The sequence below is a fragment of the Macrobrachium rosenbergii genome, chromosome 42 (genome assembly GCF_040412425.1).
Source record: "Macrobrachium rosenbergii isolate ZJJX-2024 chromosome 42, ASM4041242v1, whole genome shotgun sequence".
Lineage (NCBI taxonomy): Eukaryota > Metazoa > Arthropoda > Malacostraca > Decapoda > Palaemonidae > Macrobrachium > Macrobrachium rosenbergii.
Window position 1 is genome coordinate 49,393,296 of NC_089782.1, and position 18,051 is coordinate 49,411,346.

General features: G+C 34.7%; 1 protein-coding gene across 1 annotated transcript in view; it reads left to right on the plus strand.

The window, feature by feature from the left end:
• The window catches only part of LOC136828417 (nephrin-like), a 1,390,497-nt gene that overhangs the window by 99,574 nt on the left and 1,272,872 nt on the right, over positions 1–18,051 (plus strand). The window lies entirely within an intron of this gene.

Consider the following 18,051-nt stretch of genomic DNA (forward strand, 5'->3'; position numbering starts at 1 on the left):
TCAAAATATTCACACCTATACAGTTGTATGTGTGTGGATATTTGATTCCTAACTGTCATATATATATGAATGTCTTTTCCTGTAATACTACAGATTTAAAACACTATTTAAACGTTGTTAGGTATTTGCAAATCTAGAATATACAGGTGGAAACAGTATATACAAATACATACATACATACATGTTACATACATACATACATACATATATATATTTATATCGTATTTACTATGACTGGAGTAAAATACAATTTGTGATTGTTTTTAACCTCCTGACAGGTTCATCTTGTTGTCTGATTGATGATAGCAACAATCTTTCTTTCTGGAAGCTTCTGAAACCAACTTTTCATAATTAACTAATTTCTATAAACAACTCTTGCTAACGGATCTTTTGTGCTCTGTTATCATTCCCAAAATGTTGTGCAGGATTCTGTCCAAATCACAAACATCTGATTGATCTGGAGGACTTGATAGGTGACGGAGTATTATGAAAATTTAACACGATTGGCTTTAACTGCCTCTGTTTGAGGGCGATGAATAAAATGATATCACGTTCACAAGACAAATAAATTCAACAACAAAATAAAGCATTCGATGAAAACATCCAACATGTTCTGGCATTCTTGTTCTTTTAATCCTTTAATTTTCCATTATGAGTCCAGAGAGAGTTAAGATAAGAGAGAGAGAGAGAGATGAGAGAGAGAGAGAGACAGAGAGAGAGAGAGAGTAGAGAATGAAGCTCTTTACAAAAGAATTTTTTCTACATGTAAATGTATCTTCATTGACAATATACTATTAATTTTAAATCCAACAACAAAACAAATATGAAGTGAGGAAGAAATAACGCCATTGACACCTAATCCTGATACCCTTTCTTAAGAAGATGACCCAAGAAACCGACCGCCTGATCCAAGCCAAGTGAGATGATGAGGCCAAAAACTTTGGAAAAATTCTTCTTAAGAAATTTCCTTAACATCGGAGGCCTGAAGGCCCATGTCATGTTTTTTAGATTATTTTCTTCTCAATGTCAATTCTACGACAGTGGTGACACAGAAAAATGCCCGAAATATATATCGTTTAAATAGTGTTTTATGGGCATTTTCATATAAGCTATATATAAATTATTATATATATATATATATTATTATTATTATTATTATTTTATTGTTATTATTATTATTTATCTTGTATTATTATTCAACAAGGAAGAAGTTCTCCTTTGCATAATTCTTTAAACAAGGGCTGTATTGAATAAAATGTTGTGCAGGATTCTGTCCAAATCACAAGCATCTGATTTTTATACAGGTGAGACTTTTTGAAAATTTTCTATTGGCTTTTACGCTGTGTTTGACTGCACATCATATCATTGTTTTCCAAATTCTTCTAGCATTCGTCACATGTTTTGGGATTCTTGTTCTTTTAATACATCTGATGAGAGAGAGAGAGAGAGACAGAGACAGAGAGAGAGAGAGGATGAGCTCTTTACAAAGTTTTTTCTACATTTAAATGTATCTTCATTGACAATATGCTATTAATTTTAAATCCAACAACAAAACTAGTTTAAGTATCTGTGATACTCTTTCCATGATGTTTTAAAACGGCTGAAACCATGGGATGAATGTATTTAGTTAGCCGTGAGATGATTCTTGGAAAAATTCTTGAATTGCCATGGATTTAGATTATTTCCCAGGTTTCGACAAGGTGACAACCTTGGGACCTTAGCAACACTCGAAATTATTAATTATTATTTTAAAATATTAAATTATTATTATTATTATTATTATTCTTGAGGCAAAATATTGTTGAATAAAATGACTGCATTTTGCGAATTGAAATACGCTTTTTCATCCATCGAAATATGAACACTGGACAATTATTGACTAATACTATTTGAACAGTAGAAGCTACAGGTTACTTGGGATGTGAATTATTATTATCATTATTATTTTCATCCATATTATTATTATTATTATTATTATTATTATTATTATTATTATTATTATTATTATTATTATTGTGCATTCTTTCTATCTTTGAGTCTATGCCTCCTTCCTCCACAATGAATGTGAAGGTATACAACTTTTACAACCTGTATTCCTCTTTTTCTTCCAACTTGTCGAGTGACGTGTACAAAGAAACTGTATCATATGTTAAAGATATTTTTTTCAGTAATTACCACGGCGACGTTTTATATTGACTCAGTATCTTCAAGAACAGTTGAGTGTCTACTTACGAAACTTGGATGAAACGTTCACCGGATAATTCCATTCACTTTATTGTTTTGTCTTGCATGACGCAAACGTTTCATTCCATAAAACGAGTAATAAAACGCCAGGGTAATAAATACGTCATCAAGATCTCTTCGTTAAAAGAGAAACGGAACAAAAACACAATTTGGAACATATTAATGAGAACCATGACGATAACGCGATCCTTAATAGTAAAAAGTAGATTATTTTTGTATGCGTGTTAGTTAAATATATTCCTGTATATATACATGAAGCCGTAAACCACCTACTGTTATCCTTTCCTTCTGCGGACAATGTAAAGTCAACCATCATTTTTCATCGTAGTGAAATATTTAGCGATAATCCAATAACATTTTCATCCCTCTCTCTGTGGAAGAAGGGCTTGGGGAGAGATATGGGGGAGAGGTTCTCTCAGGGTTCTGGTGGGAGGGTGGAGGGGGCGGGGAGGTAATGGGCCATGGGCGAAAACTCCCCAACAGCGAGCGAGCACCGGACGAGATAAACTGAATGAGCTAATTATCAGTACAATTAGCTGCAAATGATTTGTTCATTGTTAAAAGAAGATGAGATAATTCGCTCGTGTTTGTCCGCCGATTCCCGGCGGAGAATGGGCGGGTGTGTTTGCACACGTCCGCTCGGCGAAAGCTGATTTCCATCGGGTTTTCATGCTGGGATGACTTTAATGAATGCGCTATAATTAATAGAGTTTGCGTCAGGGGAGAAGAAGAAGAAGAAGAAGAAGAAGAAGAAGATGATTCAGGAGCAATGGCTCGTTTATGCGTGATTTATGTGATGCGTTATGCGGAGTGAATATGATGGCTCTCGGCATACAGATGCGCCGGTGTTTGCGTTTCATTGTTTTTTGGGTAATGTGTGTATATACCTTTTTCTTTTTTGAGATTTATATCTCGATTTTATTTTGATAAAGTGCATTGTTTTGTAGGGTGCAATAGTAGCTACTTCTTTTTTTCATTGATTAAAACGTTTCAGTTCCAACAACGTTCATTATTTTTATGTCGTGATTATCTTCTGTATTGCCATTACCCTCACCTGTTTTGTCTATAAATTTTTATTTCATAATGTATACTTTACTTGATTTTTTGCTTATTTTTTCGGGTTTTTGATACCCTATTTACAAGTGGTAAGTCCACCTATTTGAATATTACACTCCTACTATGAGATTCAGAGCCATTGTCTCGGTGTTTTTCCGGAATAACTTTTTTTCTGTGCATTTGACAAAGATATTACTTAGCCATAGTAAACTTTACATCCCTACCTAATTTTCGGCAGCATTCTTTATTACTTAAATTAGAAAAAAGTATATTGATAAGAGTAAAATAAACCAGCCGAAGCCAGTGGCGGAACACTCTAATGTAGGGTTCAAAGTTATACGTGACGTAAACATATGACGTCCCGACTCCTCCCACAAGGTGATGACGACAAACAGCTGTCTCTGAAATTCTGAACGAATATTCGTACCCTGTCAAGAATTGTTTAGAAGTGAGGAGGCTCGTGGCAAACCCTACGTAAGCTTGAACAGGTGAATGAATAATAGGGCCCTTTTTTGGGTAAGGAGTACACCCGGACATCCAAGGCTACCAAGTTTTCGTCGTGTGTTGACTTTCATAAGGTGAAGAAAGATAATTATATATGCTGTATAAAGCAATAGTTGCTTATTTCTTAGTGAAATATAACTTCCGGAACAACATTAAAACTTGCTTTGCCAAAAAAAAAAGTCATGTGTTATAATACATCACTGAATGACCTCTATAGGTCCCAGTGCTTGGGCTTAGCCCGAAACGCCATAATCCACCCATTGATTATAATGTCAAGTTTCCTCATATGTAATTACGTTAAATGAATGTAATTACGTTAAATGAAGGGTCCATGTAAGGGCATGTCATTTCATATGATCGCTCCTGCCCTCTTAGTGACAGAGTATAACAATGGCTGAATTGTAACATTATAATGAAAGTTGTTTTCATATTCCACAGAATATTACCGCCATGGTAGTTTGATTGTTGGTAGGCTTTTAGATACCAAGATTGCTTGCACACTAAAAAGTATAAGTATACTCGGTCCTTCAATTTGCTCACTTGAATGATTCTTAATTGAAAGTGATGAATTGGCAGATCATCCAATTACGACCTACAATAAGCAACTGTTTGTCTCTAAGATTAGACGAAGTCATTCTGGACGACTCATAAAACGTGATAATAATAAGCGAATGAAAATATGAACAGTAAGTAGCTGCTCGTACATTATGCAGCAAAAGTCAATTGTTAATTGAGGTTTAATTATATAATTTTTCAATGGAGTAATTTCTCGGATTACTTGTGGAAACCCTTTTCTTTAAGGATTCTAGCACTCGACCTCATGGCATAAATCCTATATACTACTACTACTACTACTACTACTACTACTACTACTGCCACCAGTACTACAAAGTGTAAACAAGGAGTATTGGTTGTATTTCATTGTTGCCAGAGGTTGAGACTTTTTCACGAGGAGGCAAATTAATGACGTCATAAGTTACGTCATCATGTCTTCGAAAGACATTCCTCAGAGTTTGCTGGCGATGTCTACAAGAAGTCGGTGTTACTCTTATAATTACCAGAATTATGCAACTTTCGTAATACAGACTACAGTCAAAAATTAGGTAGAGATGTAAGATACCCTGTGACAAAGTGTCATCTTTGTCAGGTTCGCTGATGAAATTTCATTCCGGAAAAACACCGGGACAACGGCTTTGAATCTCATAGTAATTGCACAAAATTAATACAAGGGCTTCATTATGTACTATTATTTATTGTTTTATCACGATTATTTTCACTGTAACTGCTTTACCATGTTCACTACATGCGATCAGTTTTTTTTCTTTTCTTTCAAATACTCTTTTAACAGGCGTTCCAATAGGCGCAAACACCGACACACGCGCGCGTGCGCATCAGTGCCAGGAAGAGTCATTTCTCTGATCAGGATGTCTTCATCGTATTCATTCTTTAAAAAAACAGATAGGGAGGCTAATGAATATCGTCCCAATAAAGCTGATGTTTCCCTCATTTGGGTACGGACATATTAGCCAAGGGACCAAGGCATAACGAGTCAGTAATACCTTCCCATTGCATACCCCCAGGATTCGTATTTGTGAGAATGAAGAGATGCCTGAATAGCGAATGATTTTGGCAGCTTAATATTAACTTAAAAGCTTTGGGTTGCGGTTTTGGTTTTCTGTAAAAGAAAACTGTAGAGATGACTATTTGTCTGTCCGTCCGCACTTTTTCTGTCCGCCCTCAGATCTTAAAACTGCTGAGACTAGAGGGCTGCAAATTGGTATGTTGATCATCCACCCTCCAATCATCAAATATATCAAATTGCAGCCCTCTAGCCTCAGTGGTTTTTATTTTATTTAAGTTTAAAGTTAGTCATGGTCGTGCGTCTAGCACGGCTATAGGTGCCAACAACACAGGCCACCACTGGGCCGTGGCTGAAATTTTCATGTGCTATGGCTGAGAGTTTCATACAGCATACGCTGCACAGAAAACTAGATTGCGCCGAAGAAACTTCGGCTCATTTTATACTTTTTAGTGGACACATCTGCTGTTCTGTTGCAAAGATAGTTCAGATGTTGGTTTCAGAAGTCCTGGTGAGGGCTACGTTATTTGATGGAATAATATCCAAGAGAATGAGGACACTCTTGCTTTCTGTTAGAACTCTTGCTTTCTGTTAGCTGGGCTAAGGTCAGAGATCTACAACGCGGTTCTTATCCTAGCTTTTAACCTTGGCCCTTTCTTGTGGTCACAGGTCAATTTAGATGTCAAAACTTTAAATAGAAAGTTTTTATAGATATCAGAAATCTTGGTAGAGGGTACTGTTGTTGGTGTTTTTTTTTTTTTTTTTTTTTTTTTTTACTTTAACCCATTTTCCAAGATAAACAGAAGTGCCGAAATTTGTATTTAGGTACCTCGCTAGCTGGAAGATTTTATTTTATACGAAAATATATCTTTGTTCCTAACATACTTTTCCAAATCACACATTAATTTACAATTCAACGCTTAGTTTTTCTCTGATATAGAAAAAATTTGGTAACTAACAACAGTCGTGGATAGTGATTATTGTCCCGAAAATATTTGCAACTTGACCTATTATTTAAGGTCACACATCAATTTAAATTCCAAATTAAACCCTAAATTCCAAATTAAACTTTTATGTTCCTCTTATTGTGGATAAATATGAAGATTACCTACTTGGGTTTAGTATTTATATCTCTCCCATCCAGTACCTTTTTTTTATGTAGATCCATATTGAAAGGTCACAGGTCAGCCAGAATTGTGTATTTTTTGCAATAGATCTCAGAAACTATGGTGGATGTCCTTGTCAGGACATTATAATAGTTAAGCTTTGGAAGTGAAACAATTTTTGGGCTTGTTGGGTATTCCAGCACCTTGATTATAGTAATTAAGGAATCGCTTTTATGACGTAATAAGGTTCATTTTGCCAGTGAAAAAATTTTAGTCACCTTTTGGAAATTTGGTTTATCACTAATGTATTTTTGCATCTCCATAGGATGAATCTCTCCCCTGCCTCTCCAAAAAATAGGCAAGTGAATAATTCATTCCATTTAATATTTCTCGAAATACATATTAAAATTCATATTTTTGACTTGAGAATTTTAATACCGTTTATTTTTTGTATATCCCTGTTGCCAAATATCCCAGAATTCGCTCCGAAAACTCTCATCCAATCCAAACACCGAACAATGTCCCTTAGAATTTAGCTACATTAGGTAAATCAGAAAATGAAATCTGTATTCATGAGAGTCCCCCGTCTACCTTGGACTGTTTTCTCAGATCCCCAGAAGCCATCATAAAAAAAGAAGAGGAAGAATTTCATTTCGTCGATGAATAATGTCATCTTGACGTATTCCCGTCGACATTAAAAAATTTTGCATCTCACATTTTAAAGATTTTTCACCAATATTTCGAATGGGTCAGAAATAAACATTTATAGAAAAGACCCAGGATAAAACCTATTGTGTATCCTTCCCTTCCGAACCCGTTCTTCCTTAGCCCTGTACACTCACGCGAGCGTGCACGCACACACATGTGCACACCCGTACGCACGCGGACGGGAGTACGGAGGGACACAAGAGTGACATTGCAGTCACATACCCTTCTTTCTAGTGCTTGTTCGCTCACGCAAGCGTGCAAGCACTCACCCATACACACATACACATGCAGGAATACAGGCACACGGACGGACGCACGGAAGGACGCAACTAAACACTGAAATCACATCCTCTCGTCGTATTGCGAATATTACGCGAATATCTTGAGCGCTCCATTACCGAAATGTCTTTTGATATATTATTCCTTCGGGGGCCACCGAAGCCTTTACCCAACAAATGACGTTTTTCCATTAGCTAGAGTCCCCGTTATTATCGCAGTAAACATCACGGATGAATGGGTTGCGTTTCGAGTAGAGTTCTATTTGACAGCATTATATGCACAGCGAATGACAGGAAAAAAAGGAAAAAAAAAAAAAAAAGGAGGTTGGTGGACTCTGTAAGAGAGACTAATGGATGAACGAGAAGAGAGAATGGGATAGGACGGTGAAATTGAATATTGATAACCCAGGTGTGAGTGTGTGTATATACATATATATACAGTATATATATATATATATATATATATATATATATATATATATATATATATATATATATATATATATATATATATATATATATATATATATATATATATATATATATATATATATATATATATATATATATATATATATATATATATATATATATATATATATATATATATATATATATATATATATATATATATATATATATATATATATATATAAATATTTGTGAGTAACTCTGCCTTTCTCTGAGATTGATTTTTGTTTGTGTTTTATTCTTAGTATGTTCTTAGTTTCTAAAATGGTAGGTTAGCCTCCAGTGTTTTTAAGTGCGTCTGTATTTAAGTATGTTGTATGTTCTTACTACTGTGGTAGTTCTTCATTGAGGGTGGGTAGAGCTTTTGGCTAGCACGCTGTTGGCCCAGCGTTCGACTCTCCCGACCGGCAATGAAGAATTAGAGGAATTTATTTCTGATGATAGAAATTCATATCTCGTCATAATGTGGTTCGGATTCCACAATTTGTATGTAGGTCCCTCTTTGCTAAGGACTTTTTAGTTGGTTCTTAGCCACATAAAATAAGTCTAATCCTTCGGGCCAGCCCTAGGAGAGCTGTTAACCAGCTCAGTGGTCTGGTTAAACTAAGATATAATTAACTTCTACTACTCGGTTTTCAGTGCATCTGTATTTAAGTGTGCTGTCTGTTCTTAACATTTTATGTTTTTGCATTCTGTTTTTATCAGTTTTTTTGCTTGCTTTTTACGTTTTCTTAAAGAAAAGTTTTGTGAATGGCTCTTAATTAATTTGTTTTAAGATATTGTACTTTACTGTATATCTTCCTGATGATGTGATTATGTAACATGAAACGCCAGAATCAATGGTTACTATGCCTCTGCTTCTGAATTCCTGCCCTTGATCGGGATGTTTTTATGTGTAAATATACAGTATATAAATATATAAATAATATATATATATATATATATATATATATATATATATATATATATATATATATAATATATGATATATATATTATATGTATATATATATATATATATATATATATATATATATATATATATATATATATATATATATATATATATTATATATATATATATATATAAATATATATATTTATATATGTATGTATGTATGTGTATACATATATATATATATATATATATATATATATATATATATATATATATATATATATATATATTATGACAATATCAAGAAGGATTCAGTTACTTCATTACCTGTAGAAATTGGTAGACATGAACGAAGAAGAGCATCTCTCTCGACTGTTTAAACCATTATTATTAAACCACCACCTCCAAACACCAATAAAACATAAGTGTTAACAAATGTGGAAAACCCATTCCCTTTCCCCCACACCGTTACTATTGCTCCAAATGATTAGAAAGGTCAGTTAGTCATATTTCAAATTAAGTCAGATATCTAATCAGTCTCCCAAACCGTTGCCCATGCTTTTGCACCTCTATGCGTGTGGCTTATTCATGATACACCTGCCAATTAGAGAATCCTCACATTAAACCCAAAATCAAATAACGTGGGATATTTCCCACCACATCACAACTTGTTAAAAAAAATCGACAGACAAAAAAAAATGATAAAATACACGGCAAGTACTAAACGTCAGTAAGTATTTTAACTCACCCTTTCAAGAGGTAATTTGAGCTTGGAATTCTCACAGTCTATAGCAAACAGCTCCTGCAACAGCAGTGAAACATATTTCATAAAAGATCCCACACTTGCCTTATCGGTCACTCTCACTGGATACAAACGAACGCACACACCTGCAGTGTCACACCCCATAATCCGGATTTCTAACCGGACAGGAGCTTCTGGAAGTTTCCATGCTGATTCTGCTTCCGCTCCACGTGTATAGTACTTGAGTACTCCCCGATAAGGTGGTCAAAGCTGAATTGCATAGAATGCACCCAGCAATGCTGCAACAGGTGTCATCTTATCAAACACCCAAGTTCTTCCACCTGCGAAACTTGCTAAACATCTCAAGAGGTCATGTGTCACGAGCATGTACACAAATTCCCACTTACACCAGTGCACATACACACACACATATATATATGTATGTATATATGGATATAATATATGTATATATCTATATTTATATATGTGTATGTGTAGCACAATCATATGTACTGTATATGTATAATATTAACAATTTTATCATTTTGCATTATGTTTTTATCAGTTCTTTGCTGTGTTGCAAAGTATGTTTTGAACTAACATTTTTAAAGCAAAGTTTTGTAATAGTTCTTTTTTAATTAATCTTTTGTAGTTCTTTATATTATAATATTATATATCTTCTGATGATAGATACATATCATGAAAATTGAATAAATGGTTATATGTTCTGCAGTTGAAATCCTTTGATCTGAAATCCTAATGAATATGATCTGGTATATGCACATATGTATGTATATGCATATATATATATATATATATATATATATATATATATATATATATATACTATATTCTGTATATATCCATATACATATATATATTACATATACACATCCAGATCAAGGGCAGGATTTCAGAAGCAGATGTCATAGTAACCATTTATTCCGACGTTTCATGATGTGTAATTACATCATCAGGGAGATCTATAGTAAAATACAATATATTAAAATAAATCAATTAAAAGAATTATTTACAAAACTTTACTTTAAAAAAGCGTAAAAACCCCAAGTGACAAAACTGATAGAAACAGAATGTAAAAAGATAAAATTGTTAAGAACAGACAACACACTTAAATACAGACGCTCCTGAAAACTGAAATACTAAGAACAGACAAGATGCTTAAATACAGACGCACATAAAAAACACTGGAAGCTAACCTACCATTCTAGAGGCTAAGAACATACTAAGAATAAAACCAAAAAATAAATTCAGAGAAATGCAGGGTTATGACAATTACAAAGTTACAGTGGTTGTTCGATAGTTCAACGAGGGAACTCATTGTTTTATTAATATTTAGTTTTCAAGAATGAGTAGTTTTTGTGGATTGATTGTATAACCAGTAATAAAATCTCCATAGCTAGACACTGCCTGAAGTGAATATTTTTAAGAAAAGCCACATTAAACCACTACTCATAGTATTCCGAATTTATTTAAGACGTGTTAAAAGAGATAGTTATTGTTATTCTTCGCGTATTTTGTGAAATATCGATTTTGTTGCTATTATTCTTCTCAGTCTCCTTCGCCACTGATTTTTACTAAAGTGGGTAGGCATGTTTTTTTACTAATGTCAACAAATTGGTTGATGACCGTCAGACAAAAATCAAAAATACATTACCATATTATTCGAAATCTATGATCAGGTCTGGCATTATTTAAGGACAAATGTCAGTTAAAAATGACATTTACCACCTTAACTATCAAGGTTCAGGTTGTCTAGTGTAACTCACAAAAAATCTATGTTTTTAGGTAGGTATAATGAAGGTTGATCAATATTCTTTCCAAATATTTTTACTTTGACCTATTTATCAACATAAGTTATTCTGTGGTTAAATTAATTTTTTACCATTTGATTTCCCATTTATAGGACATTTTATATAATAGTTTGAGCCTGAATTTATGAATTTATGAGGACCTTTCTGCATCAGGTCTGCCAAGGTTTTCAGAAAAAATGCACTGAATTAATTCATTTTTTTAACATTATATAGTTAAGGTCTATATTTTATGTCAGTTATTGAGTTTGATTACTCAGGATTTTTTTTTTCCTTAACTAGTTTTCAACTTTATGTTTGGGTTACAGTTATTGTGAATGGGGCTAATTACAGTTGTCAAAATTTATTTTTTTATCTTCATTTATTCCAACCACATAGGTATAATAAACTGGTGTTTGCATCAACATTCTTTCCAAATATTATTACGTTAATTTATCAAAGAACCTCTTAGTTATAGGGTAGATTAAAAAAATGGTGCTTTCACTACATATCTGATATATATCCTCATGAGGTGTATTATATACTGAATTATATATATTTCCATCACAGTCATTCCATCTATATTAATATATTCAATTCACCTTTTTCCAGCGCTCTAGAATTCATTATCTTCGTCTGTATTGAGGTTCCAGTGATTTGTTTTTCTATGAAAAGAAGTGGTAATGAATTTCTAACTCACATCGAGACCGAACCCAGGGCTCTCAAATGAAAGGTAAGGACTTTACCCTCTGACTCACACAAGCTATCGTTAGCACCCTTGCCTTTCATTTGAGAGTCCCGGAGTCAGTCCCGATGTAAGGTAGAAATTGATTTCAATTAAAAACGGAATCGTGTATTGATTATTTCCAAAATAAATGGCCTCAACAAAATAGTATTACATTTTGCACCTCTTTTTTTAGCCCTAAATAACTGTAGAATTACAACTTCCATCCGTCATGATTTCTTTCTCATGAAACAAAATATTATGCATTTTATGACGACAAAAGAGAGAGTGGCAATATTAAACAAAACTCCTTTTATCAACATTGTTTGGGGCGCAAAACTAATAACATTTTCGGTGGGAAAACCAAGCGCTATTGAATCTGATATCATTGAAAATATCCCCACCCTTCTACCCTTTTTTCGCGGTTCCATAAAAAAAAAAAAAACTCCGCTTAGTCCACAAAATGTTTGAATGGACGATCAAAATTAATATAAAACAAGCCAGCCTACTTTTCGTCATGTACAGTTTCAATAAAGGAAAAGAGTGTACTTATTAGTTTTTTACTTCCTTAATAAAAAAATTCACCGTTGGCTGGGTCTGGAAACTTAGTTAAAGTTATTATGTAACTCGAAAATTTTATCCTTCATATTTTGTCGGAAATGCGTTTATTGCAAGGTTTGAAATATGCGAGCTGGTCGTTTATTATATAATTCAATGTGAAATTGTAGTTTGACATATCACACAGTCCTGACAGTAGTGGTACAATTCAGCAATTTCTGGTTGCTATTGCTGTGTCCTGCTCTTCATTTGCTGTGATGTTTCACTTGTTTTCAGCAATTTGTGTTGCTCTGGCGGTTCTGCATTTCTTGTGGAAAAACAAATTGGTCTTTCAGCTGTTATTTTCTGTAAATCATACATATACATGATTTCTAATGAAGGAAAATAATTACCTCTGTGCGTTTTTACGTTTGAGTCATGTGTGTGAATCATCTACTACCATTACTTATAGTTTTCTGTAAATCCGTTCTAAATTATTTATTTAACTTAATTGGAAAGAAAATAATTATCGCTAGCAATTTTCACATTTACTTGCAAATGCTTATCATCTCTTTATAGAAACAGTTCGAATAACTTTCCCAATGGTCTTTAATATTCTATTTCACTGAACTTGAATTTCCTTACATTCATTTTCCTGTTCCGTTGCTCATGGCTCCTGGACGCAATGGCTGGAGCTGAACAATATCGGGCTTTTGCACAAGGCAATTGAAATGACCGGTGTCTGGCAATAGGCCATTCAACTTACCAATTGAAAACAAGCGCTTGACCATCAAACGTTTCAATTGTTTTGCTTTCCTATTTTTTATTTCCGTTTTCTATTTTAACGTCTTTCTGGTTGATTTCGAATATAGGAAGCGTGGATTCTTTTTCATGTTTTGCCCAAGGAAGGGAATTAGACACAAACACACATACAAAAATTTACACACATACGCATACGCACATATACAGAATAAATGAAACTAATACGTGTATGTCAGGTGTGTGGGTTTATAACGGTAGGCCTATTTATCGTACAGTACAAGACATTTCGATTGACAGCAAAATAAATTTATACTATTCAAACCACTATACACCGACCATTAAAAACGCTAATAGTCGCATAGCAAAAACAGAGTATTTTCTAAAAATAAAATTGTAGTTTTTGCATTTTTTCCTTATTGCCAAAAATAACTAGCATAAATCTCACTTAAAATATTTATTTAAAAATTCCTGTACATTTACATGGTGCAAGAAGAATTATATAGCTAATTAATTTATTTTGGGGTATATTTCATCTGACAAAATAGAAATTTTTGTCATAGCATAATGTCAGTTCGTTATTTGGATTTTTAAGTTTTTTTCATATAACTTGATACGTTAAAACTCAAATATAGCTTTTAAATTGACATCCAAACCAACTTATCGTAAAAAGCAAATTTACAAGGACCGTTCAAACAAAATTATCAGATCGCGAGAAGCCTAGTAGACAGGGCGGTAAAATTAGGTAGGCCTATCATATCCTTTTATCTCTCTCTCTCTCTCTCTCTCTCTCTCTCTCTCTCTCTCTCTCTCTCTCTCTCTCTCTCTTGCCACATCACATTCAGTTGTTTCTATCGCATCTCCCTTGTGGGTCTTGACTTTTGTGTCTAAGGAGGGTACTAATGAAAACGAAAATTTTCTGTTCGATAAGCGTATGTTGTGCGGATGCCCAGTCTGGCGTCGCCGTGGGTCCGATGGCGCCCGTCGTTGTCATATGTCAACCCTTCGTGGCCCCGCGTGGTCTTCGACGGAAAATACTGGAAAATTCGACGCCTGATGATGCAGGATCTCGTCGCAAAACTAGCAGAAGTTCGTAGTCTGGAGTGGTGTGATGAGCGGGTTTCTGAGGAGCCAATCCGAAAGCAGAAGTTGGAAGACTCTCCAAATAAGGAATGGGCGATCATTGAAATTGTTGTCATTGGTGGTATATAAGCTCCCACAGGATCGCCCTGGTGAGAACAGGACAGATTATTTTATTATTATTATTCAGAAAATAGACTCCTATTCGTATGGAGCAAACCTGTAGGGGCCATTGACGAAATTCAAGCTTACAAAGAATATGGTGTTCATTGGAAAGAAGTTACAGAAGATAATAGGCAGTATAGAAATTAGAGATCATTCATTGAAAAAAAGATAAATATATAAATGAATAAATGGATAGATAAAAATATAAAAAAGGATTATGAAAGCACAAGGCGAATTGTTTTATAATGGTAATGAATTGCATCTTCGCTTGAACTTTTGAGATTGTAATTGCACAATATCTTCAGGGAGGTTGTTCCACGGTCCAACTGTGTGAGGGATAAAAGACCTCTAGAACTGAGAAGTTCGACAGTGTGCCACATTTACTGCATAATGGCGGTGCTGTTCAGCAAAACTGGTCGCTGTCGGCGAAAAAAAAGGATCAACGATCAATTGTGATAGTGAAAGTTCTCTGTTAAATTACAATTTATGAAGAATACACAAACAAGAAACCATAGATGGTCCAAGTCATAACTGGTAGTGTTAGGAAACTGAAACCTACCACCACGAACCACCTTATCTAAGAGACATAAAACTTTGGCAGAAGCAGACATCCACGACTAAAACAGGTTGCGTTGATTTTATCATTGTTATGATATATGAAGCCTTACGTATAAATCCAAACTTCCATGCGACATTTGCTGACACTTCATTAGATGTTTCTCAAAAGTTAGATGTCGGTCAAAAGTTACTGCAAGTAGAGTTAAAACTTCAGAGTCATTTAGCAGAGTCCCATCCACTTGAAGAGGAACATGGGGTGGCAAATCACTAGGAGATCTACTAGTGTTTTTGTTTTACTGGAGCCTAGTCTCATACCCCAACAACTACACCTTGCAATAATCAGCTTCATGTCACTATTCAGACTAAGGGCAGCTTCTTTTCTCATAAATGGAGACTTTGCTACACCCACAAATGTTGCATCATGGACATAATGAGCAATCATGTTTTTCAGGCCAACAACCATATCACTTGCATACACTGAAAATTACAATTACTGTGGACCAAGAACCCTACCGTGTGGAACACCAGACAAAGATAGGCCTTGCTTCTCTAAAAATCTCATTAACAAGAACTCACTGATTGCTACCTATTAGGAAATCTTGAAGTAATCCTAAAACATATCTACTCACGCCAAGTTTCTAAAGGTTAAAAATATATGCCTTACGACTTTCGAAATCGAAAGCAGCACTAAAATCTATTTAAACCACACCCAAAAGCCTTATATCAAAGTCATCTTACAAGAGGCATGTCAAATCTAAAATAGCATTGCAGGTACCTAACTGCTTTCCATATGCATATTGACCATAGCTAACAATCCTAGGGGATCCACATACATGTACAGTGGCTAACATGTTTTTCTGCAACTTTGGAGAGCACAGGGAGAACATAAATAAGCCTATAGTTACAGCAATCTGGAGATAAGGCACTCTTTGGAACAGGCAATTTATTACTAAGATTGAGATCATTAGCAAAGATACTACAGCGACATGGAAATCTATGGATTTCCACTAATCTTGGGAGACAACACCCAAAAATTCTTTTTAAAACAACAGAGGGAAGGAATTTCCCTAACATATCTTAGCAACATTTTGTAAGAATAGGTTCAGGACGACAGGTGTCTGGGAAAGGGACATCCTCACCCGATTGCTTAGCATCAAAAGCCAGATGAAGCAGTTCAGCTTTTCCATAGGGCCAATAACCAGTCTGCTATCATATATTAGTAGTGGTTGGATGGAAGACGAGCCTGACCCAAAGACAGAAGATGCCAATTTGGTCTACACCAGATGAAGCAGAGTAATTTCTTAGAGTTTCCTCTGGAAGGAATCATTGTAATTTCTCTCGGCTATATAATAAATTCTATTCTCAGTGGGGTTGTTTTCATGTGGACGAATTCTTCTCCATGTGTTGAATTTGGTCTGTTTTTTTATGGTAAGCTCATCCACATGTAACATCAAACCATCACTGGTTTGAAATATGAAGCGCCTGACAAGCTTCAGTAATACTATCACAGTTGGCTATAGATTTCAGCCGGATCGTTTTTCCAGTGGTAACATTAGAAATATACTGATTGACAAATATGTTCATCTCAATGGCAAAATGATCGGAGGTGCCTACATATTCACAGACCTTGGACTTAACGATAGCTGGAACATCTGAGAATATGAGGTCTAATCCATTACCAGAAATATATGCGTGGGCCCCTTTAAAGGACACGAGAACAGTACGGAGAACAGAGAGATAAGAAGCATAATTCGTTAAACCTACAAGAGAAAGTCCCTTTCGGATGGTTTGGTACGAATGACGCCCCTTGTCTGCACTACCATTTTGAAGTTTATACCTCGGACTGGCTGCCCCACCTTGAATGAAACCATTTGCGTCTTCTACGGACCAGCATCAGCGCTCTGGCATCGAAGGATAGTTCACAAGATATGTAATTTTTTTAATTTACAGTCCTGTCTTGCACACCATTCCCCCTATCTTCTCCTACTTTGCTTTATTATCTTAGTATTATGTTGTGCGTCCATCTGAGTGAATGCAAGAGTCCTTTTCATTATCTGTATATATTAAAAATAAATACTCCGTATTGTTGTGTGTTTCTTTCTGTATGCTTTTACCTTGTTTTCCAACTGCTGGTGCGGAATTCCTTTTATTAGTGAAAGATTTGAAAAGAACCTGAACGATTCGAGCCCGAATCTTAACATCCCTCTGCCTCAGAGTTGTGGAATCCCTCCCCCTTCTTGTTTCCGCGTTCCCTCAATTCTCTTTTTGTGAAATGAAATAATACCTGCTTGTTTTGCTCTTTCGTCCATCATTATTTCTTTCCTACGCGTCAAAAGTCGCCATTTTATGAGGACAAAAGAGAGAGAGAGGAAAAATATTAAACTAAACCACTTTCATGAACATTGTTTGGAACGCAAAACTAATCGTATTTTTTCTTTGAAAAAAAAAAAAACACGGTATTGAATTTTACATCACTGGAAATATTCACCCCATTTTTTCCGCAATGTGGTCCCATATAGAATAAAAAAAAACCTCTAGTTGTTACCAAAAAATGACGAAGGTCGAAAAAATATGAAATAGGCTCAGCTTCCTTTGGTCAGGTTCAGTTTCGTTATAATAAAAGGGGCGTGCTTATTATTCATTTTTACATCCTACAGCGAGCGAACGCACAATTTTCACTTTCGACAAACACTTTGATTGCTCAATAAAAATTTCACCATTGGCTACGCCAAACAATTTAGTTAAAAAATACATAACCAGAAACATTTTATACTCTATATATTTTGACGGGGAAATTCGTTTATTGCAAAGTTTAAAATATGCAAGTTGGCTGTG